At 42.3% G+C, this 26,021-nt stretch overlaps 2 long non-coding RNA genes across 3 annotated transcripts; both read left to right on the top strand.

Annotated features, from left to right (window-relative positions):
- The first annotated feature begins 346 nt into the window (after window positions 1-346).
- LOC309531742 lies at window positions 347-19,959 on the top strand. 2 transcript variants are annotated; one of them, XR_014219412.1, is made up of 4 exons: window positions 347-521; window positions 1,252-1,360; window positions 15,560-15,752; window positions 17,481-19,959. It is a non-coding gene; the product is annotated as an uncharacterized lncRNA (long non-coding RNA). The 2 variants fall into 2 exon arrangements; XR_014219411.1 differs by lacking the exon at window positions 15,560-15,752 and having other exon boundaries at window positions 17,478-19,959.
- Window positions 19,960-23,985: 4,026 nt separating this feature from the next.
- On the top strand, window positions 23,986-25,625 carry LOC309531822. Its single transcript, XR_014219468.1, has 2 exons — window positions 23,986-24,620; window positions 24,795-25,625. It is a non-coding gene; the product is annotated as an uncharacterized lncRNA (long non-coding RNA).
- Window positions 25,626-26,021: the final 396 nt, after the last annotated feature.

Below are 26,021 nucleotides of genomic sequence, written 5' to 3'. Positions count from 1 at the left end.
TGAGGAGGGCGTGACCACCCCTGACTCGTGCCCTCCCTCCTGCTGACGGCCTCCGGAACCCGATGCCTGGCTGCCTTCCTCCCTGCTGCTCTCAGTCTTGAGCGTGGGTCCCGACTTCCAGCTGCTGCTCTCTGAATCTCCTCTGTTCCCTTCCTCCTGGGGTGTCCCCCCGGATCCCCCCCTTGCTCTGCTCACTGGGGCTCCCTTTTGGGAGTCCTCTGACTCACTGCTTAGGCTTGGAGATCTCGGGTCGTCATCATCACTCATTCTCCCTTCGGTTTCCTCCCCCTCGCTCTCTGTTTCCACCCTTCTCTGCGTCTCTGCTTCTGAACCCCTGACAATACTTTATATCATAACCTTCTGATACAACTGACTGAGGCCTCGGCTGTTTGTTTCTGTGTATGGATTTTCTCTATCCTTTTAGCTAATCCATGCAGCAGAATATCCAGGACTCCCAAGATGTGGGAGCCGATTGGCAAAACGCACATGAAGAACTGGAATGTTTATGACCCAATTGCAATGTAAGGCCTCTGTTTGGAAGATCCATTCACATAATTCCACTCCATTAATCTGCATTTTTAAACCCCCCCCCTCAAAATACATATTTATACAGCACCAACTATGTACTGGCAGATTGCAAAATTTCATAGGCAAAAATAGAGGGGTCCTTGCTCCCCTGAAAGCTTACCATTTAAAACAGACAATGGGGAAAATAGCAGTGACAGGATTGATGTGGACAAATGCATTACAGCTTGCTTATATTTGAGAATGAGGATTAACAGGATAAGCCAAAGGCCCTGTAGGAAAGAAGAGTTTTGAGAGGGCATTTGAAGAAGAGAAAAACAAATAGCTTGTAAATGAAAACTCCTAAAACTTCCTAATTCCCACAGAAGAAACAAGCACAAGTACAAATATAATTTTGAGTGATGTTTCCAAGTCTGAATAACTTTGCACACATCAGTAGGAGAATCCTCATTTACCCTCTCCTATCACTTAGGGTGAAACCCCACATGGAAGGAGATGCTCGTATCAAGTCCTGTTGTCACACTATGTTATCACACTGAAGACCTATGAGATAAATCTGAGATCCATGACCTTGTAAACCATCAACTAGTAGAGTGCACTCTGGACATGGAATTTGAGGTGAAATAAATGTTCTTAATTCTGTTTTTGGAAATCCAAAATTTTGAGAAAATTTAGTATAAAACATTATTTATATTCTTATATCAGTATCCTACTTTTTTCATACAGTTAATTTCCAGGAGGTCTCCTGTCCATGCATGGGCCAGATCCATAATGGCAAGGTGGTGGCCTTATGGGACTTCAGACCACACCAAAGCCCCCCCTGCTTTTGTCATGGGTAAGTGCAGTCGCAGCAAAGGGAATCCAAGCCTTGTAGCACGGTTTTCTTTTCTTTTTAATATGGGCCCAAGATACATTCTGTGTTTCTCATTTTTGTAAGATATAAATATTACCAGTTTTATTTTTCTAGAAAAAAAGGTGCCAGAACTCATCATGAACACCTCTCTTGTTCTTTTATAATGACAGCAACCTGACGTACTGAAACTTGAGTTCTGGCTGAAAAACACGGTTGTTCATGGGAACAGCCATGGTATATATTTCTATTAGACCTGCAATCTGTAATCATTTCTGAAGTGTAGGTGGGTTCCCACGAGGCAAGAGACAGCATTAACAGCAGTAACTTTTATTGAACAAGAGGCAAAGCAACTGCTTATATACATTCCTGAAAGTCTGGGCCACTCCCACTCCCAATGTGATTGGCTGTCTAAATTTCCAAGCTGGGAATCATGACTCAGACTTCAAGGGCCAATGGCAGAGGCCCAAATCCTGAAATGTGCTGTGACTGGACATCGTGTATTGAATCAGAACACAGGAGCTCAGAATTCTTAGTCCAGACTCAAGCTTAGGCAAACACAAACCACTGAATACATAACAATTTTAATCAGTAAATTCATGAAGTAATGTTCCATGGAGAAATCCTGTACACAAGAAAGTGGCATAAAGCAATTTGGTCTAAGTTAACCAGTGTAAAGTTACACCAGATCCAAACGTGGTTCAGCAGCAGGACTACTGCCGTCTGAATCAGCATGGGTCTGGCAGAGGCAAAACAGACCTTTAAAATAATGTTTGTATCACAGCACTCTTTCTGCCAACTTGACTTGTGCTGGATTGCCAAGTCTTGTGAGCTGAATTGGCTTAGGATGCAGCCAGCACCCCCCCCCCCATCCCCAGTCTGACCACCACCATGACCCTGGATCGCTCCCCTTCTAGGGCTTATGGCATTTGCAATTTGCTGGGCTCATCTTAGCTGGATAGGGGAGATGCGCCAGCATATCTTTGAGGGATCTGAGGATCAGAGAGCTAAGCTGTGGTAGCCCAGCAGCACCAGGAACCTCCTGCCTCAGCTGGAGATCTGCTGGATCCTAAGCTGCTCATTCCATACTGAAGTGCATTGTGCCCACAGTTGCGTAACATGATTCTATCTACATTTATGCATGGTATGAGACACATTTGCCCATTACATCTAACTTGCCTTATATCACTTCCAGAGCACTTGTAAAGCCACCTCTGTCCGTGGTGGGCAGGTGAATTCTTCACCCTGGGTGATCTGAACTGTTATAAAACGTATTTTGACCATCTTTTGGTCTAAATCTTTTACCCCTTTCAGACTTGAAAGCATTTCTTTGCACAGTGATAGTGGTGTATTACAATTTCAATACTTGGAAAATGTTTAAAAATAATTTTTTGCTTGTTGTCCAATCAGCTTGGGTTACATGATAGCATACATTTTGACCACATATTTTCTTCTTTTCAGTGCTGACTTTAACAATAAACTGTGATCCAACGTTTCATAAAACAAGCAGTCCCATTATAAATGAACATATATTTTGCAGAACTAATACCATAGTGGCATAGTTGCATTCACTGAAGTTGTAAGCTGCTTAAGAATGCATGCTTTAAATCCAGTTCTTTAGCAGAGATTAACTGAACTCCTAGTGGGAATCACGTTTAAAACACTTCCTTATGTGCTCAATTAATGAAAAAAGAAAGCTGTATCATGTTTTTAGCTAAAGACTCCAAGGAGATTATTTAAGAGGTATTTGTCATCTTGAATGCATTCCTTGGCTGTCTAAAATTACTTTTATGATCACATTATCTATTCATTCCAACCAGCAATCCTAACATAAAAAACAAAAACCACTTAAATAACCCCAGGAGCCAACAGCATTATGGTTTTATGTGATTGCATATAGCATAAATATAGGTACTCTATAAATGTAAGTACATTTGTACATATACCTTATGACTAAATTCTGAGAAAGGGGTGGAGGAGGAGGAAAATGACAGTTTCTAAAAAACACAGAACTTAATATTGCACATGAGATTGGTAATTTGCCAAATGTTTGCTCACATAATGTCTAGTTCAAAGTTTAGCAGAATGTGAAGATAATGTTAAGTCTATTAAAAACACCATTAAAATAATTTGTTTTTAATTGAATAATGAAATTAAGGCTATCAAGTAAGGCTTCCGTTTTGCTGACATTTTCCCAATCACTGTAGATGGCTAGAAAATACTTTCTTAAATGAGCAGTAATGGCCTGGATGGTTGGTTCTTACTAGCTGCTCAGTACATAAGCTCTCCGCCCCGCTCTCCTCAGTACGGGGTTGCAGAGAAGCAGTCTGTGCATGCGAAGCCCTAGTATGATTGGTAGGCTAAATCGTGTCCTCCAAATCATGGAGAGCCACGTGTTGTGGTGAGATCACCCAACTGCCTTCTTGTTGCTGGGGCGGGCCCATTTGGATGACCTCCGCACATCACTGGTTGCCTCTTTGTTACTGGGGAAAATTTTCTGTCATTGGGGTTTGATTGGCAACTAAGGGGCTATTTAGGGGCTGCATGAGGCGAAGTACTTGCTCTTTCGCATCATGCAGTGGATCTCCCGCCCTCCCTCCTTATAATTTAAGGTTGTGTTTTTGACCTTGCGATGCCTGTCATGGCGTTGTCTGTTTTTGGAGCAGGGGCCCGGTATGAATTTTGCCACTTGGCTGATTGGCGGGTGCCATTTGGTTTTTGCCTACCGTGTAGCAAATCGTCACAACTTGGTAAGGTTGGCGGTTAGGCATTGGTTCATTCTTTGGTGGAGGGGATTATGGACTGGCTGTGCCTGCCCCTCATTTTTTGTTCTTGCTACTAGGGAATTCCAGGGGCTTGATTTGCTCTGTCCAATCCCCTCTCAGGGGTAGGGTCATGCCAGAGTTCCTGGGAGCATCTGGGGTGAACTAAGAGGCGGAAATCCTCCTCTGGGCTCCCCCAGTATGTTTTCCCTTACTGACCTCTGGAGGTTCCAGCTGTCAGTCCTGTTGCGTGTTGAGTCCCACAATGCCACCCCCAAAAAATTCACACTTCACACATCAAATTTTGTTTAAGGTTTTTGGCACAATTTTTTGGCCACAACTTTATTCAAAATACAAAAAATGTGAGTGGTTGCTTAGGTATTGGTTATGACTATCTGTCCATGCCCTCAGGGACAGAGCTGGCCTTCCGGACACCAACGGAAGCCAGCGTGGGAAACAAGTATTGGGTGAGAAAATGAATCTGGGCATCAGTCCCTCACTTCTCACCCTCATGTTCCTGTGGGGCTTGCACGGCCCATGTCCGATGCCAGGGACAAGGACGAAAAGAATGGCAAGCCCCTGGATTCCTTTAACGGAATTCCCTTTCCGCACCATTTGGAGGGGTAGGCACTTACCCCTCCAAGAACAAATTTTAACCAATGCCTAACCACCATGGAGCCTTCAGCTCACTGCCAAACCACTCACAGACCCAACCAAGCCTTCAGCTTAGCCACCACCGCACCCAGCCAAGCCTTATTCCCTAAGGCAGAAAGGTGCACGCCATCAACTCTGAAAAAGGATTCAGCCTGAAAAAGAATCTCAGGGTGGGAAATCACATCTCCACTCAGCTCAAAAATCTTTTTAGACACAGCAGAATTGATGCGCTTCCTGGCCCTTTCAGTGGCAGCTGGGCAACGACTACCCTTCCAAACACATCGTTGCAAAAGCTTGACCAAAATATTTTTGCTGTCGGCACCACTGCCCGCAGCTTCTCCAGGTCACCCAAAATTGCAGCACGTAGTGAAAAACAGTCCATGGAAACCAGGTCGTTCTCACCCAGCTGCACCCCAACAGCGGCAGGAATTCTGGCCGGCGCATTCCCCGTCTGGACAGCCAAGGCAACTGCACATGTGGAGGAAGGCCGAGACCCGGTCCCAATCCGGACTGCCGTGCACTGATGCCAGCCCAATGCATGATGCTGTGCCCCACCATCCAGATGCGGACAGCTGCTAAACCTAAGATAAAACAAGCAAAAATTGTAAGACACCAATAATGTTAACGAACATAGCCTTTGAATGCATTCGATTTCCAACGACCTGTATTTTATTTTCCACTGCCTTATTAACACGCTTTCCGGTCTTCTCGGTGGTAGTTTGTCTAGGCATTGGTTCCCGATTAGCTACACCTGACCTCAGCAGGGCAGCACTGACGACTGTATCGTCAGTACCAGCAAACATTATGGGGGAGCAATGAATCCCAAGGCAATCACATCCCGCCAGGTGTCATTCCCCATAGGGGAAAGATGCACCCCATCTGCCCTAAAGAGGGCAACAGCCTTGAAGAAAAATAGCAGGGTGCAATATTACAGAACCACTTAAAGCAAGGACCTATTTTATTTTATTTGTTATTTTATTTACTTCATTTATTTTATTCTATTGTCCACCGCCTTATTAACATGCTTTCTGGCCTGCTCGGTGGTAGTTTGTCTAGGCATTGGTTCCCGACTAGCTGCACCTGACCTCAGCAGGGCAGCACTGACGACTGGGCCCCACCATATCGTCAGTACAAGTAAACAGCGTGGGGGAGCAATGAACCAGGATCAGACTCAAGCTCACCCCCAAATGCCCCCAGGGACTCTGGCGTGGCCCAGGGGTCGACAAAAGCATGGCGAATCCTTGGATTCCCTTAATGGATTATCTTTGCGCATTGGAGGGGACAGGTGCTCCAACCCCCCCCCTCCATACCACCTTGAACCAATGCCTTAAATTATTTTGAGTCCAGGGAGAGCTGCCATCAACTCAATCCAAGCCCTCTTGCATGCAGGAATGCAAACTTATGCTGGAGGAAGACAGCAGACATTCTCGCCCAGCTGTACCACCAGCACTGCGGGAGGAGCTGCACAGGTCACACTCGACCGCACCAAAGGAAGGATCTCCTCCCAAAGCATTCCCCATCTGGAGATCCAGTATATGTTCACATGGGCAGGAAGACTGAGATGGTGCCCCAGTCCAAACTCGTCAACATGCTTGCCAGCATAGTGTACAATGCTGTGGCTCAAATGTGCACAGCTGCTCCTATGAAAAAAGGAAATAACAGACAAGCATCAGCACAGACATCACTGTGACACTTCCTGATATAACCCTTGTCAGCGTCAGACTTCCAATGACCCGTATTCACAATCCTGTCTATTGACAGGCCCCCAGTGTGCAGCCTTTGCAGCAGCACCTAATCGTAAGGAATGAGGTGTGTTCAGTGGTAGGCAAGCCGCAGGCTGTAATAACTGGTGCACGACGTAAGCACATTGCTGCCTGGCTAACGGGAACCCATTTTCATGCACTAGGAGCGGGCCAGCCCCCAGGGAATAAAAAGCCAAATATTCTGTTATCCATAACCGGGCAAGGGCCCTCCTCACCTCTGGCGGGAAGCCTGATTGTGGCACTCCTGCCCACTAAGTCTGTTTTAGAGTTCCCAACTCTAATGACAAGCTCCAAAGGATAAGGAAAAGTCCTGAAGCAATAAGCCTCCAGACTCTCAGCCCGGTGCTGGCTGGAAACAACCATTTTCCCAACCCTCAGTGCGAAAATGCAATGAACTACTGAAAGGAGTCCCGCCTTGATCTTTAACCAGCAGACAAGTTTTAACTTGTTGCAGATACTGCATAGGTAAAAATTGACCGACTTCCTGCCCACTGTCCTATGAGGTTGGAGCCTATTCCAACCTTCCAAGGCCCTGCGCACTGCAAACGACGCTGGCCAGAACCCCTAAAGAAGTCCCGACAAAGCTGCCGCCGAGCCAGCTTCCTTTTCAGACACACACTCTGTGCAATGCAGAAACACACTCCGTGCAACACAACTACACACTCCGTTCAATGCAACTACACACTCCATGCAATGCAAAAACACACTCCCTGCAATGCAACTACATTCCATGCAATGCAACTACACACTCCGTTCAATGCAACTACGCACTCCGTGCAATGCACACACCCTCCATGCAATGCAACTGCAAATCTCTCACATAATGCAATGCAATGCAATTTCAGCCCGTGCAGCGCCGTGCCCTGCAATGCACAGAGCAAACTGCAATGCGGGCACGCAAAGGTGCTTTCTCCCGCTTGCGTATTGCAAACGTGGCGCCTGCTACTTCCCTCGCAGTGAGGTAACCACCAGAAGGACCTAAGTGTCCAGGTAGAGCAATGGGGGAGCATGCAGCTGTCCCATACAGGGACCAATCCTGCAACCTAGGCATTACCGGCACTATGCGCTGACCCAGTGAAACCAATGCTTCATGGACCACATGGGGACACTATTCAGGCCGGAAACACTTCCAGGCCATCGAATTCTAGCGCAAAGCCCTAGGATCACCTGCTAGGCCAGGCATAAATGTTTCCAGTGAAATAGCAGAGTTGAGGTATCCCATAGCTTGTCCAGGTGCCCCTGCTTGCCCTTTTAGAGGGAAGCACCCCTTCAAGAAACCCAAAGTTCTGAGACTTCCGGTTCGGCGCCAGCGCTAATGGCTGCTCCCTCTCCGAGCTCCGGAGAGAGGACGGCTCTGCGAGTTCGGGTCTGACCCGCTACGGCAAGCGGGGGACCCCTAAAATCACAGGAACGGAGCCTGTGAACAAGGAGATTCGGTGGGCACCTGAAGCGCCCCCCTTTACCGCAGAAAGAGCCTTTTTAAAGGCTCCGGAACGACAACGGGGAGCGCGGTGCTGAGAATCGCTACCCAGCCCGCAGGGTGAAGCCGCGTCGCCATTAGTGGAGAGCGCCGATTCCCTTCCTGAATAATCTGGACAAAAAAGACCCGTGAGTAAGATTGAACCTCTATTCGTGTCAAAACTACTTGAAATTAGGCTGAAAACGGGAAAGGCGAAAATTAAGGAAGTCTGCCTTCCCCCGACTGCATGACAATTAAAGCAACGAAAGTTACTGAGCTGCATCCATATGGGATATTGTCTTTAACTGCTTGAATCCGACATTTGGACTTTGACTATCCCCTCTAGCTTGCAGGGCAGAGGGGAGGAATAAGTGATTTAATAAGCTGCATGACCAACTTAAAGGAAAGGGAACTCTCTGCAGCCTTCAACCTGGCACAAACTGCTATTAAAACAAAGGAACACTGAACTGACTTTAGACTCCTGTGAAAGTAACAAAGTGGAAGTCTCATTGCTTATTTGTTACAAAGTTTTGGGACTCTGTGGACACAATATATCAGGGAAGGCTGGGACTCTATCTATTGGGAAAGTGTTGCAATATACATATAGAAGCCTCCCGATAAATTTGCTTTTTAAATACTCTTTGCCTTTGTTTGCGGACATTTTGATTTGCTCCCTCTAGAGGGTAAATTAAAAGTTGCTACGCTTTGGGACAGTGGAATTTTCCTTTAGGAGAAGGCTCTCGTGGGAAACGACCTTGGGATATGAGTGGCCCAGCAGACGAGATAAGCACGAGAGCCAAGACAAGGCAATATCAACAACAGCTACAGCAACACAAGAAAAGAGGCTCGATCTCAGGTATAACCCCTACAGTGACAACAGGACAAGAAAAAGGTACAGCAGTCTCCATGGATGCAGTGTCGCAAGCCCTTCTTAAGATAAACCAGTCTCTGGAGAATCTAACAAAGCAGACGGCTGAAAATACCAAGAAATTGACAGAGAATTCACAGAAATTGACAGATTTAACAACAAGACTTGACCTGAATACAGAATCTATAAACAGGCTTACGCAAGAAAATTCTGCCACACGTCAAATTGCGGAGGAAGCCAGAACTATTGCTGGAGAGACCCAGGAAAAATTAGAACCGATTGCCAGGAAGGTCTATGACCACGACGCAACTCTGGCATTGTGGGAACTACAAAGAAAAGAAAGGAATTTGAAACTACGATCAATTCCAGAGGACGAAGGAGACAATCTTACGGACTTTTTAACGAAAGAGTTTGCTGATTCCTGGGAAGATCTAGAGGAAGACGAATTTAAAATTACAACAGCATTTAGACTGGGCAGAAGACAGAACAGAAAGGCGCCGAGAGACTGCCTGATTACCTTGAGATCGAAGGAGGAAAGAGACAAAATTCTAAGACTGCACTTTGAAAAGGCCTTACTAATTGGGAACTCACCGATACAGATCTTTAAAGACATTCCTAAACATATTTTGGACTTGAGAGCTTCTTATAAGGATTTGGTTTACCTGTTGAAGAAGAACACCATTCTCTTCAGGTGGGAATTTCCACAGGGACTGTCTTTTGACTATAGGGGGAAGAAGGTGAAAATAAAGACGATACAGGATAAAGACAGGTTCCTGCAAAGAAATCAAGAAGATTTACAGAAAGGAACTGTAGACCCAATTGCTGAGCAAAAGAGTGTAATAGACATCCTGAACCTTTCGTTTGGACAGAATCTTCCACCACCAACAGAGGAGGAACAACAATTGGGAGCTGTTGGAGGAATACCAGAAAAATAACAAGATGGCCCTGCAATTCCTTAGTTGGAATTGTAATGGGATGAACAGTCCTTTGAAGAGACGACAAGTATTCCATATTTTGTACAGAGAACAACTGGACTTGATTTGCTTACAGGAAACCCATATAACTAGAGCACACAGGAGACTGCTTATGAATAAAAAATTGGGACAAGAATTTATTTCGTCGGACAAAGTGAAAAAAAGAGGAGTTGTGATTTATGTAAAAGAGAAGTGGGCTCCAAAAATGATGTTCAAAGATGAACAAGGAAGATATTTAGCGGTGGAGATTCAGGTACAAGGAGAAAAATTTTTGATAATTGGGATCTATGCACCAAATGAAGGTAAAGCAGAATTCTTCAAAAAACTCCATGAAACTTTGACGGATTATTTGGAATACAATATGATAATCATGGGAGATATGAATGGTGTAGTCTTTACAAACATGGACAAGACACAAAGACTGACACTTACTAAAGAAGGGAGACTCCCGAAGACTTTCTTCGAAATGACTGAAAATATGGACCTAATAGACATTTGGAGAACAAGGAACCCTCTTGAAAGAGAGGGAACCTTTTTCTCCCATGCAAAGATGACCTGGACCAGAATCGACCAAATATGGGTCACTAGTGGAATGGCTCCGAAGATTAAGAAGGTAGAAATCTGCCCAAAAACCTGTTCCGACCATAACGCCGTGAAGATGGAAATGAAATTTACAACAACTGGTCAGTTTAGATGGAGAATGAATGACACCCTATTCCGAGATAGAGAGATCCACATGAAGGCCCAAAAAACTCTAAAGGACTATTTTGAAATCAATCTAAAGGGCGATGTGGAAAAAAGAGTGATCTGGGACGCAAGTAAAGCTGTGATGCGAGGATTTTTGATTCAACAAAATTTAATAAAGAAGAGAAAACAGAATGAGAAAAAGGAAAAAATTTTGGAAAAGATAAAAGAAGGAGAGAAAAAATTAAGATCAAAACCAAAGTCCCAGGAGATTTTGAGGGAGATTAAGTTGTATCAAACACAATATATGGAATTGATGAACCAAGAGATAGAATGGAAAATAAAGCAAATGAAACAAAAGACATTTGAGTCGGCAGACAAATGTGGTAAACTTCTGGCATGGCAACTTAAGAAAAGACAGAAATTAAATACAGTCACAAGTCTAGAAGTGGATGGAAAAAATATATCTAAACCTAACGAGATAAGAAATTGTTTTGTGAGTTATTTTAAAAAACTTTATTCCCAAGGATTACAAAATGAAGAGGACATAGATAAATTCCTTAATAAATATGGATTACAAAAAATCTCTCATCATAGCAAGGTGGATCTAAACCAGAGAATAACAGAACAAGAGATAGAGGGTGCCATTCAGGACATGCAATTGGGCAAATCTCCAGGGCCAGACGGACTGACTTCCAGATATTACAAATCTTTAAAGGAATGGCTGATACAACCGTTAAAGGAAGTTTGCAACGAGATCTTAGAGGGAAAAAAGGCACCCGAATCGTGGAAAGAAGCATATATCTCACTCATACCAAAGACAGAGACTGAAAAGACTCAACTGAAGAACTACCGCCCAATTTCGTTACTGAATGTGGATTACAAAATTTTTGCAGACATTTTAGCAAAAAGATTTAAAAGAGTACTGATGGAGAAGATTCACAGAGACCAAGCAGGCTTTCTCCCAAAAAGACACCTCTCAGACAATGTTAGGAATATAATAGACATTTTGGAAAAGTTAGAGGTGAACATAAATACTAAAGCAGTTTTGATATTTGTGGATGCGGAGAAAGCCTTTGACAATATTTCGTGGAGTTTTATGAAAAAGAACCTTCATGGGATGGGGGTAGGACAAGGATTTGAGAATGGTATGGGTGCAATATATTCCGAACAAAAAGCTAAGTTGATTGTAAATAATGTAATAACTGAGGAACTTAAGATAGAAAAAGGAACACGACAGGGGTGCCCAATTTCCCCATTGCTTTTTATTTCGGTCCTGGAGGTGTTGCTGAACATGATTAGAGACGACCAGCAGGTTAAAGGTGTAAAGGTCGGAACCAAACACTATAAGTTAAGAGCGTTCGCAGATGACCTTGTTTTGACCTTGCAGGAGCCAAACACTAGTACAAAAAGAGTGTTGGAAATAATCCAACAATTTGGACAGGTAGCTGGATTTAAATTGAATAAACAAAAAACTAAAGTCTTAGGGAAAAACCTAACAGATATGGAAAAGAATAAGTTTCAAGAAGAGACAGGTCTGACGGTGGTTAAGAAGGTGAAATATCTAGGGGTTAATTTAACATCTAAAAACTTGAATCTGTATAAGGACAATTATGAAAAATGTTGGTCAGAAATTAAAAAAGATTTAGAAATATGGTCAAATTTGAGATTGTCAATGTTAGGCCGAATTGCAGTGATTAAGATGAATGTACTGCCTAGAATGTTATTTTTATTTCAAACTTTGCAGATTATTGACAAGATGGACTGTTTCAAGAGGTGGCAGAAAGACATTGCGAAATTTGTCTGGCAGGGCAAAAAGCCCAGAATAAAATATAAAATTTTAACAGATGCAAAAGAAAGAGGGGGATTTGCCTTGCCGGACTTAAAATTGTACTATGAAGCAGCAGCATTCTGCTGGCTGAAAGAGTGGATGCTCCTCGAGAATACAGATATCTTGGACTTAGAAGGTTTCAATAATGCATTTGGCTGGCATGCATATCTATGGTATGACAAAATCAAAGTGCATAGTGCCTTTAAAAATCATATTGTAAGGAAAGCGTTGTTTAATGTTTGGATGAGATATAAAGATCTGTTGGAAAACAAAACCCCTAGATGGTTGTCACCCTTAGAGGCTAAGGCCCACAAGAAAGTTAATATGGAGGTCGGATGGCCAAAGTATTGTGAGATCTTAGAACAGGATGGAGAGAAACTGAAATTAAAGAGCCATGAAAAATTAAAACCCAAAGTACAAGATTGGCTCCACTATTATCAAATAATGGAGATTTTTAAACAAGACAGGAAAATTGGCTTCCAGGTGGAAAAATCAAAACTTGAGACAGAATTGTTAGAACCCAATACTAAGAATTTGTCAAGAATGTATAACTTGCTGTTGAAATGGAATACACAAGACGAAACAGTTAAATCAGTTATGATTAAGTGGGCACAGGACATTGGTCATAATATTATGTCTGCTGACTGGGAAAGGTTGTGGAACACTGGTATTAAATTTACGGCATGTAGTGCTTTAAAGGAAAATGTGATGAAAATGGTCTATAGGTGGTACATGACTCCAGTTAAGCTAGCAAAAATTTACCATTTGCCTGATAACAAATGTTGGAAATGTAAGGAAACTGAAGGTACTTTTTATCATCTTTGGTGGACATGCCCGAAGATTAAGGTTTTCTGGGAGATGATATATAATGAAATGAAAAAGGTATTTAAATATACCTTTCTTAAGAAACCAGAGGCCTTTCTCTTGGGCATTGTCGGCCAACTGGTGCCAAAAAAGGATAGAACTTTTTTCATGTATGCAACAACAGCAGCAAGAATACTGATCGCAAAGTATTGGAAGACACAAGATTTACCCACCTTGGAAGAATGGCAGATGAAAATGATTGACTATATGACATTGGCGGAAATGACGAGCAGAATTCGTGACCAGGGAAAGGAGACTGCGGAAGAAGACTGGAAGAAATTTAAGATTTATCTTAAGAACTATTATAAACTTGATGAAGTTTAGAATGTCGAGATTTTACAGAGAGAAAGGGTTGCAGTAATATAAGATTAGATTAAGAAAGGACTATGATGAATTAGGATCGGAAAAAACATTTATAAGTTGCTATAAAATTTGGACATGAGGATGCAGAAAGGGGAGGTATGGGGAAGTCCGAGGAAAGAAGTTTATGAAAGGACATTTTGAAATTATATTTGTTTGTTTGTCTGTTTTTCTTTTATGTTTGTTTGTTATAAAAACTCTTGTAAAACCAATAAAAATTTTATAAAAAAAAAAAAGAAAAAAAAGAAACCCAAAGTTCTTTTTGGGAGCAATATCACAAGTGGGCCGAACTACCCAGCAACAGAATAGTCCAAAAGGAGCAGCTTGTTTTGTTTTGTTATAACAATGGCTAAGAGGGGGATATGAACCCTGTCTCCCAGGTCCTAGTACTGCGCTCTAGCCACTAAGCCACAATGGCTCGCCTCTAAAATGGCAGTCACCACTATCAGGGCAAAACAAACTTGAAGAAAATAAACTTGTTCAGAAACAGCATAGTTCAAGAGCATATACAGAGTGCTCATAGTCATTGGAGGCACAGAGAGCCTCTGCCGCCCTCTGTCTGCCTCAGATATACATTAACAGCAACTGGGCCTGGAAGCAGGTACATAGAGAGAATGAATCACGTGTCAGAGACTTAACAATTAACTGCTACCTGTAGCAGACTTAGGCTTGGAAGTTATGCGCAGGCCGAATAGGCTTCTCTGCTTCTGCTCTTGAGAATCTTAAGTTTCATAGCAATATTAAAGGAACTCAAAATAGTGCTCCCGCCCAAGGCTAGCTTAAAATTTGGCCAACAGCGCTGCACACACTCAAATAAAGCCAACCTTCGGGGATACTATAAATGAAAGTGATTCCAGCTAAGCTGGGAACAGCCCTGACTAGCCCCACAATTTCAACAAGAGAAATGGGGGAAACCTTTTTGCGAAAGAAAGCCCCTAACGGGGGCTCTCTCCCCATTGGGAAAGGCAAACCACAGATACAGGGAGAATCTTCCCACAGGGCAGGGTAAGGGGTGGGGTGGGAAATCGAACAGGAAAAAGGGGGGAATTAAATTATTTAAGGGACTAGAGAGGATTAAAAGGAAAGAGGAAATAAAGAAATAAAGAAATGTAACCAGACAATGAGAAGATTGTCCAGGTGCTCCATGTGATCCGATGCAAAACGGCCAAGAGGACGTCCAATGTCTGGCCCCTGTATTTAAAGACTCTGACCCCTCCTCCAAATTGGCAACAATCAAAACCCCCAGCAACCCGATTTTAACCACTTAAAGGCTTGGTTCCTCCCAAAAATCTGCCCAGTAACAGCAGGGTGGCTTGTTCCCCCAACCGCCACACGTGCTCTCTGCTATGGAGAACACGCTTTCCTGCCGGTGCTGGTTCAGGTAGTCCGAACCAATGCCTAAGCAACCCCTCACATGCTGTAATCAATAAAGTTGTGGCCAAATTAACACCAAAAAATCTTAAACAAATATTCTGTGTCCTGTGTGATTTATTTTGGAGAGGGTCTGGGGGTCTTCACACGCAGCAGTCTGATTCTGCAAATGGCAGCTTCATGGGATGTTTCCCAGCTTCTCCATGCTTTTCATGCATAATTATCAGTTCAACAGTTAGTTGTAAAATCAAAATCATGAAATTGCTGCTTGCTGCTTCTCTGTTACTCACAAGGAAACATTTCTTTGCAGGAAATCCTGTCTTAAATTATGAGAATTGTGGGCACAGTTCAACCCAAGCAGCTGCCTCCACAACAATTCAGCTCTCCCCCTGAGCCCTCCACTGGCTGCCACCCCCCCCCCAAGATCTTTTACCGTGGGGTCCAGCAAAGACTGGAGGATCCCAGCAGGTCACTATAATCCTCTTCCCCCCTTGCAGGGAGTGATGGGACTGGTTTACAAGTCGTCCACCACCTGCTACAAGAAACAAGAAACATTATTTATTGCTTTTAATTTAACCCATCCTTTCCCACCAGGAAAAGAACAATACGGTTGAAAAGGCAAAGCTCACCCCATCCACAGTGAACCCTCTTGCCCCAAGTGCCCCTATGGAGTGTGCATGTTTGACCCACAAAGCAGTTTTGCCAGATGCAATACTTTAAAGCAGACACTATTGCAAACTAATGGATGGTTTCTGATTATCCAGAAGTAGAATCAACAAATGACAAGGTAATTGGTGCAGAAAAGCCCCAACCCCTCTAAATGTGCAAGCTCTGGTTGGTTTAACTGATAGATAAATCAATGAAAATCATGCTTCTAAATAGGTTTTTAGGTCACATCCACACCATACATTTAAAACACATTTATGTATACCACTTTAATAGTCATGGCTTCCTGGGAATTATTGTTTACCCACCACAAAGCTATAATTTCCAGCACCCATAAAAAATAGTTCCCAGAAAAGGGGAAGCCGTGTGCTTTAACCTTATGGTGTGGAAGTTACATTGGTAAGTCACAGTAAGTTCAGTTGAGAGTAGGATTGCAGGATAGGGTTTCAGTAAGAGCAATTTTATATTTGGAAAGGGTAAATGTAAGGGGGCAAATTTATTTGGGGTGCATAATCTTCAGGTACAAGAGGCCACTGGCATGTGAAAGCAAAGTAGGTCTGGATCTGTTCAGAGCTTGGATGGTTGTCTGCCTGGGAACCAAATACTCTAAATTGCCCTTTGATCTTTGGATGAAGGGCAGTACATAAATTTAATAGGTAGTAGTAGTAGTAGTAGTAGTAGTAGTAGTAGTAGTAGTATGCTACTCCAGGTTCCATGAAGACAGCAGGGCAGAATAAGTAGAACAACCCAGGCAGGAAAATAAATAAAATTTGATTCCTATAGGGAATGTTATAGGAAATGGAAAGCTTTGATTTCTTCTAATAATGCTTTTCATCACTTGTAATTTACCTGTTTCAATTGTTCAAAGAGTTATCTGCAAATATATGTGAATTATAATGTAAACAGATATGAAAATTATAATTGGTTAGATGAGGGTTTTCCAGTTGGGGGCCATATGGCCCCCCGGGGCCCCCAGGATATTCCAAGAGGGCCACAGGTAAAAATGCATAAATGTATGGACATCCATTTTTGTAATAGTGCAAATCAAGTGTCAATACATTTTGGATACATGCAGGACATTTTCGGATTTGAGCTGTTTTAAACCAAACGGCATAAAGTGTTCTTAACCAAATGTTTTCTGTACAAACATGGCACTTTCATAGAATTGCCCTCCTGAAAGCGCACTTTAAAAAGATTGTTTGTGAACATTTTCAGTCACAGTGTTTCACCTCTGGAGTCCAACGACATTTGGAGAGCTTTAGGTTGCCCCTGAGATACATGTTGAAGTCACTGAGGGATGAAGAAAAAGGAGAGCACATGAAAAGATGCACTTTAAAGAGTTTATTGAGGACCAATACTTTTTAAGTTGAATTGTCTTATTGGGGAAAATCATAAATATTCAACTTAACATAGCTGTAGAAACTCAGTAACAAAAGCACTTGTGTGACAGTTTAACATGTTTAAAACAATTAAATAAAAAAGAAAGGCCGTGACAAAAAAATGGGACTAACTAAAGACCATCAAATACAGCATGTAAAAATAATAATTGTTAATCTCTTTAAGAACAGCAACTGATGATGTGACGTAAAAGGTATCAGTGCAGTTTATGGGTTAATCAAGAGGGTTTAGCCAGCCCACACAAAAAAAAATGTAACTAAATATGTAAATGTTCAAAAAACACACACATGTAATCACTTGAAACAGGATGTTCATTGAAACACAGATTATGAAGAACGAAAACTTCCTCCCTTATAATCCTAAGTATTTATGCTTATACTTTATGTTTTATATCTTTCTGGCTTTACCAGAATGGGTTTCATCAGTATTTTGTTGACATTTCCACCAGCAGAAACACATCAGGACACTTGGACTTGCTTTGGAACCTGAGCTGCTTGGTGCGGATAGAACAGGCTGGGAAGGACTATGTGGCAAGCTGAAAAGAAGGAACAACTGATAAGCACACTCTTCCGGTGCCCCACTTCTCTGCTTCAACTTGCACTCTCTTGCATCACTTGCAATAGAAAAGATGTGTGGGCTAAGATAAATGAGCTTAATTGTCTAACCTGATATTTTGCATGTCCCTGCCGTTTGGAAGGGAAGAGGCACTGGTCTACAAATGTGCTGAAATATAAATGGATTAATGGAAGAGGCCAAAAGCTCAGCTACTCTGTAAAACAATACAGGAGCAAGGGGGCCCTTTACTGGTCCTTGGCAGTACATCCTCCCCGTCTAGATTTAGGCTTGAAAGACCAATTAAATATGTGTGTGCAAGGGAAGGTTGGTTGCAAGCATTGCACCATTTGTGACAGTGCACAATTTCTTGCTGATCACAATCACTTAAGGTACCGGTGCTAGCTTCCCATTTCTGGGATTTGTGGATCTTTAACTGGCTGTTTTTTAAAAAAAATATTAATTAAATCTTATACTGTGTATGCAGTAGTCAGAGATGTTTCTACAACTTGGCAGTGTACGACTCTGACACTGTTGATATGAGCTGCCAATCAGCTAATGGGCACATGGGAAATCATATCTGATTTATAAAAGGAAGGCCTCTATGCAATAATTGATGTGACATGACACCATCACCAAAGTTATTCTTGGGAAATAGTAACGGTTGATTTTGAATACTTTGACACTTCACAGATACCTGTCAACTTTCTGTCTGATGAGGGGCATGTTTACTTGTCCTGAATTGTTATGAGAACATGCAGTATCTAGTACAGCTGTATTCCAATGCTTTCGTTCTTGGGTTAAGATGCCCATTTGCTGTTGGCAAAAGTTCTGCATGGGATTATAAAGGCCTAAATGAATAGAGAATATCCACAGCTATTAGACAGAGTGTGCCCAGGGCATCTATCCTAATAGTTGTAGTGTGCCCAATGAAGCTTTGAGCTGGACTGGGGAATCAAAGTAAGCTATATTGAAATCAAAATATGAGGTCACCAGCTGCCCACCAGCAGAAGATAAATACATCTTTTTGCACTGCCAAATGCTGAAACATCATGGAATCAGTGAAGTGTAATATTATGCCTAGGTTTCTAATGCATTTCTTCAGTGTTTGGCACAATATGGCTAAGTGGCCGATGTGCCATGAAATCTCTAATGTACCTTCGTGTCTGAGAGGTGGCCAAAGACAAAGCAATAGTATTATACATCATAGGCATTAATGTATAATACTTAAGTGCCTCTTCAAACTGGTGGTGGTGATGGTTTGGTGGTTTGTGTTTTCTCCTCTATAAAAGACCTTTTACTGCTCGATGAATTCAGATTATCAGTTTGACGCAGTAATTGAAGTGACGTGACAGCTTCACCAGAGTTATTCTTGGGACACAGTGACTGCTGATTTTAAATATTCTGACACTTCACAGATACCTGTCATGTTTACATCTTGCCCTGTTCTCTGTAAAGGGGACATAACTCAGCAGTAAAGCATGCAAGCAATCTCAAGGTTAATTACTTCCTAGTATCTCCAATTAAAGGATATTGGGTAGCAGCGCTTTATTAGACCTTTGCCTCAGAATCTGGCCAGTTTCATATGGAGATGACAAGACTGAGCTTGATAGACCAATGGACTGACTCACTATAAGATAGATTCATAGCTTTAAAAAAAAAAGAAAAACGTTGTAGGTGAATTGTGTTTCTCACCTCCTTAAGTGGGTTTTCCAAGTCTGCACTCCTGGGCACTTTCACAAATATGGACAATTATGGTGGTCAGAGCTCAGAATTTGGAAGACTAAACACTGGTGTATCTAAAGCTCATATTTATTAATCATAAAAATAAAATTTTGCTACTAGCTAACAAATCAAGCAGACGTATGAATTATCAACAAGTAATTAATCTCATTTCACAGTGCCTTTAAAACCTGCCTTCAGAGCCTTAAAGATAGTTGCTGCAGTCACTGTTCATAGTTACTAGCCTGCACTGATGACTGCAATCACCTCTCAGCAGTACAAAACACTTCATGGTTGCAGGGCCCTCTTTTTTTAAATGCTTGGGCTAGTCCTGCCCAGTAGACATGGAAGTTCTTACCAGCCATACCCCTTGGCTGACTTGCAAATCATAGAATCACAGAGTTGGAAGGAACTCAACCCTCTGCAATGCAGGAATCTCAGCTAAGGCATCCATGAGAGATGGCCATCCAACCTCTGCTTAAAAACCTCCAGTAAAGGAGAATTCACCACCTCCCAAGGGAGTATGTTCTACTTTCAAAAAGCTATTACTGTCCAAAAGTTCTGTTGAGTCAGAATCTCCTTTCTTGTAACTTGAAGCCATTGGTTTGTGTCATACCCTTCAGAGCAGGTGAAAACAAGCTTGCTCCATCTTCCATGTGACAGCCCTTCAGATATTTGGAGATGGCTCTCATACAGTGGTGCCTTGCAAGACGAAATTAATTCGTTCCGTGAGTTTTTTCGTCTAGCGGATTTTTCGTCTTGCGAAGCACGGTGTCGGAAAAGTTTTGGAAAAGCTTCAAAAATCACCAAAAACCTCAAAAAAGGCTACCACACCGCGTTCTATGAGTTGCTCCTCGAAGTCAAGTCGCAACTGTATTAACGGTGTTAAGAAAAAGGAAACAAAATTGCAAAAAACGCAAGACGTTTTCGTCTTGCGAAGCAAACCCATAGGGAAATTCGTCTTGCGAAGCAGCTCAAAAACCGCAAAACCCTTTTGTCTAGCGAGTTTTTTGTCTTGCGAGGCATTCGTCTTGCGGGGCACCACTGTATCTTCTCTCAGGCTCCTCTTCTCCAGCCTAAACAATAGCCTGCTCACTCGACCATCCTGCATAAGGCTAGGTTTCCAGACCCTTAATCATCTTGGTTGCCTTCCTCAGCACACCTTCCAGCTTGTCAACATCCTTCTTAAATTGTGGTGCCCAGAATGGGACACAGTATTCCAGGTGTGGTTTAACCAAGGTAGTACAGAGAGGTACTATTAGTTCCCTTGATTTGGATACTATACATCTGTTGATACAGCTTAGAATAGTGTTAGATTTTTTTCAGCATGAGTCGGAAAGTTACTTATATACATAGGGGATGGTAGCCCAGGTCAATCAGGATTCTTGTCCACATAGAGCACATAGATGACCAAATTGGCCCTCCAGCTGTTTGGGGAATACAATTCCCATCATCCATGACCACTGGTCCTGTTAGCTAGGGATGATGGGAATTGTAGTCCCAAAACAGCTGGAGGGCCAAGTTTGGCCATCACTGACATAGAGGGAGCCCTACCTGTGTACTACTTAGACTTTCAGAATGATGCTACTCAATCAGCAGACTAACGCATATTGGCATCTGGGAGTGAAGAGAACTGTTTCACATCTTCCATACCCATGGTTACCAAACATCGGACTTTTGTGTCACAAAAATACAGATTCCCTTCCAATTTCACATCCCTCCCTTCTTTGCAGATTAATACTGTGAACCCAAAAGTTGTTGTTGTTTTTTAATGCAAAGCTGGGAGCTAGAAATAAAAATGGAATGAAATATTAGCCAAGTGTAGGGGATTGGGATTTGAATTATGCAACTTTCTCCAACAGGAAGGTAACAAGGTATACAATGCAGAGTAAATAAGGTGGTCCCTTTTAGCCTAAAATGGCAGAATGCTGTCTCTTAGGGTGATCTCCCTAGAGACCTGCAAGTGACAGGGCCCTTTGACCCTAACATGAGCACTGTAGTTTTTGACATGACAGTGAGTATTCCTGTTACCATAGTACTGCAATCACACCAAAGAATGTGATTTGAAAGAGTGTATGTGCAACGATGTCTAATGATGCTAACTTGTGATTCTTCAGCTGCAATTTTTTTTTGGGGGGGGGGTCTAACTTAGGAAGCCAATATTAATTTGCAAATAAAAGCAGTTTGCTAAGAATTGGCTGGACATAATAAAGTTCCCCACCTTTACGGACTAATGTGACAAAACCTATAACAAAGGGAAGAAACAAGCCACAATGTTATTTGGGAATTGTGGTGCAAGGCTTTAAGCTTATTGTGCAAAGGTTGGCCATGAATTTCTGTCACCCTCAAGTTTTTTACAAGGGTCTTACTAGCTCTTCATGTCCTCTTGGGAGAGGCAACTAATGCAGAGAAGGTAGGATATATAATCACTTCCACATTATATCCAAGCCAAGCCATTCATTTAACTGTAAACTTGTGAAATCTGAATTTGGATTCTTACTTGGCAACATTGCAAAAGGCACATGGCCCAGTTCTTCAATCTGTTAAAGTCATTTTGAATCTGATTCTGTCCTCTGTGGCATTAGCTACCCCTCCTAGTTTGGTGTCATCTGCAAATTTGATGAGCTATTTATAAATTTGTTTATAAAGACATCGAACAACAACAGGCCCAGGATCGAACCCTGCGGCACCTCACTTGTCACTTTCCCCCAGGATGACGAGGAACCGTTGATTAGTACTCTTTGGGTTCAGTCAGTCAACCAGCTACAAATCCACCTAACCGTTACCTTGTTCAACCAACATTTTACTAGCTTCCTCGCAAGAATATCACTTTCTCAAAAGCCTTACTGAAATCAAGATACACTATGCCCACAGCATTCCCCTGATCCACCAAGTTTGCAACTCCATCCAAAAAAAAAGAAAAAGCAATGTGATTGGTTTGGCATGACTTATTTTTGAGAAGCCCATGCTGGGTCTTAGCAATCACAGCATCCTTTTCTTAAATGCTCATAGACCAACTGTTGAATTATATGTTCTAGGATCTTTCCTACACAGTCTTCCTAGGCAGCTTCACAGAAAGGGTTATAACCATTCCACTCCACAATGTTCTTCATAGCTGCCATGCTATTGGACTATTCCTTCAATAAATTTGCGGCCAGTTTAATACAAGCTATCAGTGTTCTTTTTATTTCTTCTACTTGCAAACATTAAGAGTGTGGTTTCTGCTTATAAGCTGTTATTAGTCTATTGATCAGCAAATGTTTTTCTAACACTCTGGAGAGAAATAAGAACATTTTAATGGTATAATAGATCACAGGATCTCATACTGTGGAATGCACCTCTTCCCCGTCCCAGGGAGGGGGGAAAGCATTTTGGGCAGTGGAAGTGCAAAGTCTTTAATAGAATACTGGGCATCACAGCATTGACATTTATTTTGATCACTTGTGGCTGCAGAGAGATGTAACTAGTACAGCAAGAAATTGAAACTTTTCTCTCTCATCACACCCTTATGCAACTTATGAGGGTAGATATTCAGAATTCATTTTGAAACATTTGGGAAGACATATTGGAATAATTCTCTGGTATTTATTTACCTATATGTTCCAGGAGTGATATTTTGAAACCACTGGTACAGTTGTTGCGTTAGTGTATTTCAGATGGAATTTTTGAATTTTTATGGCTTTCTTTTGATGCCTTGTAATGGACCCTCCTAGAGGGTTTTTTCTGGTAGATGACTTGATGCTCTTTTGTCTTCTGGTTTCTTATGTTTTGGACACAAAGGGAAGCAGTGGAGGCCAAATCTGGCAGGTGGTGAGCAGTAACTGCTATTGCAGATAACATTTGGGATTATTGCTTTAAGTCAATTTATTATTCCAGCAAATGCTGGAAATGTTTGCTAGGATAAGGCCCAGATATGCATTTATGGGACTTATAAATGCTAACTTTAAAGAAAAGGTGAACATTATGAAACCCCTGGTTTTCCACTGCTAGTATTAAAAACCCCTTCCACACCATAGCCAGAGTGCTGCTATCATTGCTGTTGCTTCTATAGCAGACCTAATTAAGTGAGGTTTGAAAAAGAAATTAGCAGGGGACTCTTTTCATGAGATAGACATTAGCTAACATCTAGAGCTCAAGTTGCTGCCAGGCATACAGAAATTGGGGCAGGTGCCAGTAAAATTGGCATCTCTCTCTCTCTTCTATCTATCTATCCCACCCCTGCTCCATCGGTGGAGTGATCAAATACAGTGGTGCCTCGCAAGACGAAATTAATCCGTTCCGCGAGTCTCTTCGTCTTGCGGTTTTTTCGTCTTGTGAAGCATGGCTATTAGCGGCTTAGCGGCTATTAACGGCTTAAAAGGACACAAACTCGCAAGAACTCGCAAGACGTTTCGTCTTGCGAAGCAAGCCCATAGGGAAATTCGTCTTGTGGAACGACTCAAAAAACGGAAAACTCTTTTGTCTTGCGCGTTTTTCGTCTTGCGAGGCATTCGTCTTGCGAGGTACCACTGTATGTTGTTTTCTGCAGACTGTGGAGAATATGGAAGGAAAGAGGGGTAATTCTAAGGTACTCAGTTCTTAAGCAGCTTGGAGCTTTATGAGTTACAAGTATACAGTTTTGCCTAGAATGCTATAGGAATTTAGGCCACTCTGCAGGAGCCAACTCCTAGAGGCCAAGGGGTATTGTCATTCAAATGGTGTCCATGCGTTGCATCATGTGATTGATTATGCAGGGCAGGGCTTGCTTACTTACCCTCCCAATATTTTTCCCCAAGTTGACACCCCTGGACCAGTCATTGGGGTGCTACTATAATGATAACTGATTGTTGTTGTTGTTTAGTCATTTAGTTGTGTCCGACTCTTCGTGACCCCATGGACCAGAGCACGCCAGGCACTCCTGTCTTTGATAACTGATTACAGAACCATTAAAAAGTGAGCAACTGGGCACTAGCTGTGGGACCCTGACTGCATGGGAATCTTTGTGCGGAATAGATCTTGATTTGTTAAAGGCAGGAATGATGGGTCCTAGAAAGCAAAACTGGAATTAGTGAAAAGTAGCCCCTGCAAGATTGGTGAAACTGCTGACCTGCCAGCCTTCAGAACCTCCTAGATGCTTGCTGAAGAACATGTGTACAGTGTGGTCCCCCCTTTTTTTACATACATAAATTAGTAAAGGGGAAATCATAGAATTGTAGATTTGGAAGGGACCATGAGGGTCATCTAGTCTAACCCCCTGCAATCCTTTTTCCCAATGTGGGGCTCGAACCCACAACCCAGAGATTAGAAGTCTCATGTTCTACCAACTGAGCTATGCGAGGTGTTAAGGTAAAAGTAAAGGGACCCCTGACCATTAGGTCCAGTCGTGGCCGACTCTGGGGTTGTGGCGCTCATCCCTCTTTATTGGCCAAGGGAGCCAGCGCACAGCTTCCAGGTCATGTGGCCAGCATGACTAAGCCGCTTCTGGCAAACCAGAGCAGCGCACGGAAACGAGGTGTTACGCAACGATAACATTTCATAATTATAACCTCGAGGACTGCTGCTCCCCATCTGAACTGATCCGAATTTTGCTATTGTCATGAGGATGCAGAGGATGACAACGTGAGAAAGGGCCTTTTCTGCAGTGGCTCCACAATTAAAGAATGCTCTCCCTAGGGAGGTTTGTCTGAAGCCTTTATTATACATCTTTATGTGCCATGCAAAAGCATTCCTCTTCTCTCAGGCCTTTGGCTAATTAAACAATATATGGCCTTTTAAACTGTGTCCATGTGTGTTGTTTTTGTTTGTTACTATGCTATGTATGTGTGTGTTTTTATATTTTTGTCTCCTATAATTGACCTGTTGTTACAGCTTGTCTATCAAAAGTATCCCAACATTTGTGCATCTGCACTTATTAGTCTCCTGAACTGAAATGTTTCTGATCTTTCCAGTGCTAAGCTGTCAGTACAGGCAGCCTCCCGTTTATGTGCGTTCAATATGTGCACAACTGTGTAGATGTGCATCACACCAAGCCCAGATGTGACCCAGAACGTCATAAAGACGTCACTGAACTAAAGGGGGTGGGGGGCAGAATGAGGGTGGAGTGGAATGGAGTGTTCGCAGGCTATTTCAATGGGTTTTAATTATACAGTACGCAATTTCACCGACACATACGAGCCTCGGAACATAACCCCCGCGTAAATGGGGGGCTGCCAGTAGATCAACAGATATCATTAAATGGATTTTTATATAGCTGTATATATTTAATTACATGTAGCATTTTCCTCATCAATATAGTCTAACAGCATTGGAAAATGAAATATTTTCTATTAAAATTTGTTATATACCGGTATTATTCTTTCTTTCTTTCTTTCTTTCTTTCTTTCTTTCTTTCTTTCTTTCTTTCTTTCTTTTGCATACCAGCATCCAGAAGATCCTATGAATGGTGTATGCCCACTATTTTTATATCTGTTTTTCCACATTGATTAGAACTTTCCTAATATATATGACTGTTACTCCAAACATAGCAATGGTATGTGGAAATATATATCTCTGAATAACTGCATATCCACAAGTACACAGACAAATATGTGGTATATTTTTGTTCTTGCCAAATGTGTTAACAGCTGTTTTCCTAAAACATAAGCCCAGTAAATGTGATTAATACTGATTAGGTCTGATTAATTTCATCAAGCAGAAAGCAGAAATTCACATGCATGAGATTGCTTGAACAAAGATTTGA

The sequence above is a fragment of the Podarcis vaucheri genome, assembly GCF_965113315.1.
Source record: "Podarcis vaucheri genome assembly, chromosome: 4".
Taxonomy (NCBI): domain Eukaryota; kingdom Metazoa; phylum Chordata; class Lepidosauria; order Squamata; family Lacertidae; genus Podarcis; species Podarcis vaucheri.
The sequence above is the reverse complement of the archived record's forward strand: the minus strand, read 5'-3'. Positions and strand labels throughout refer to the sequence as shown.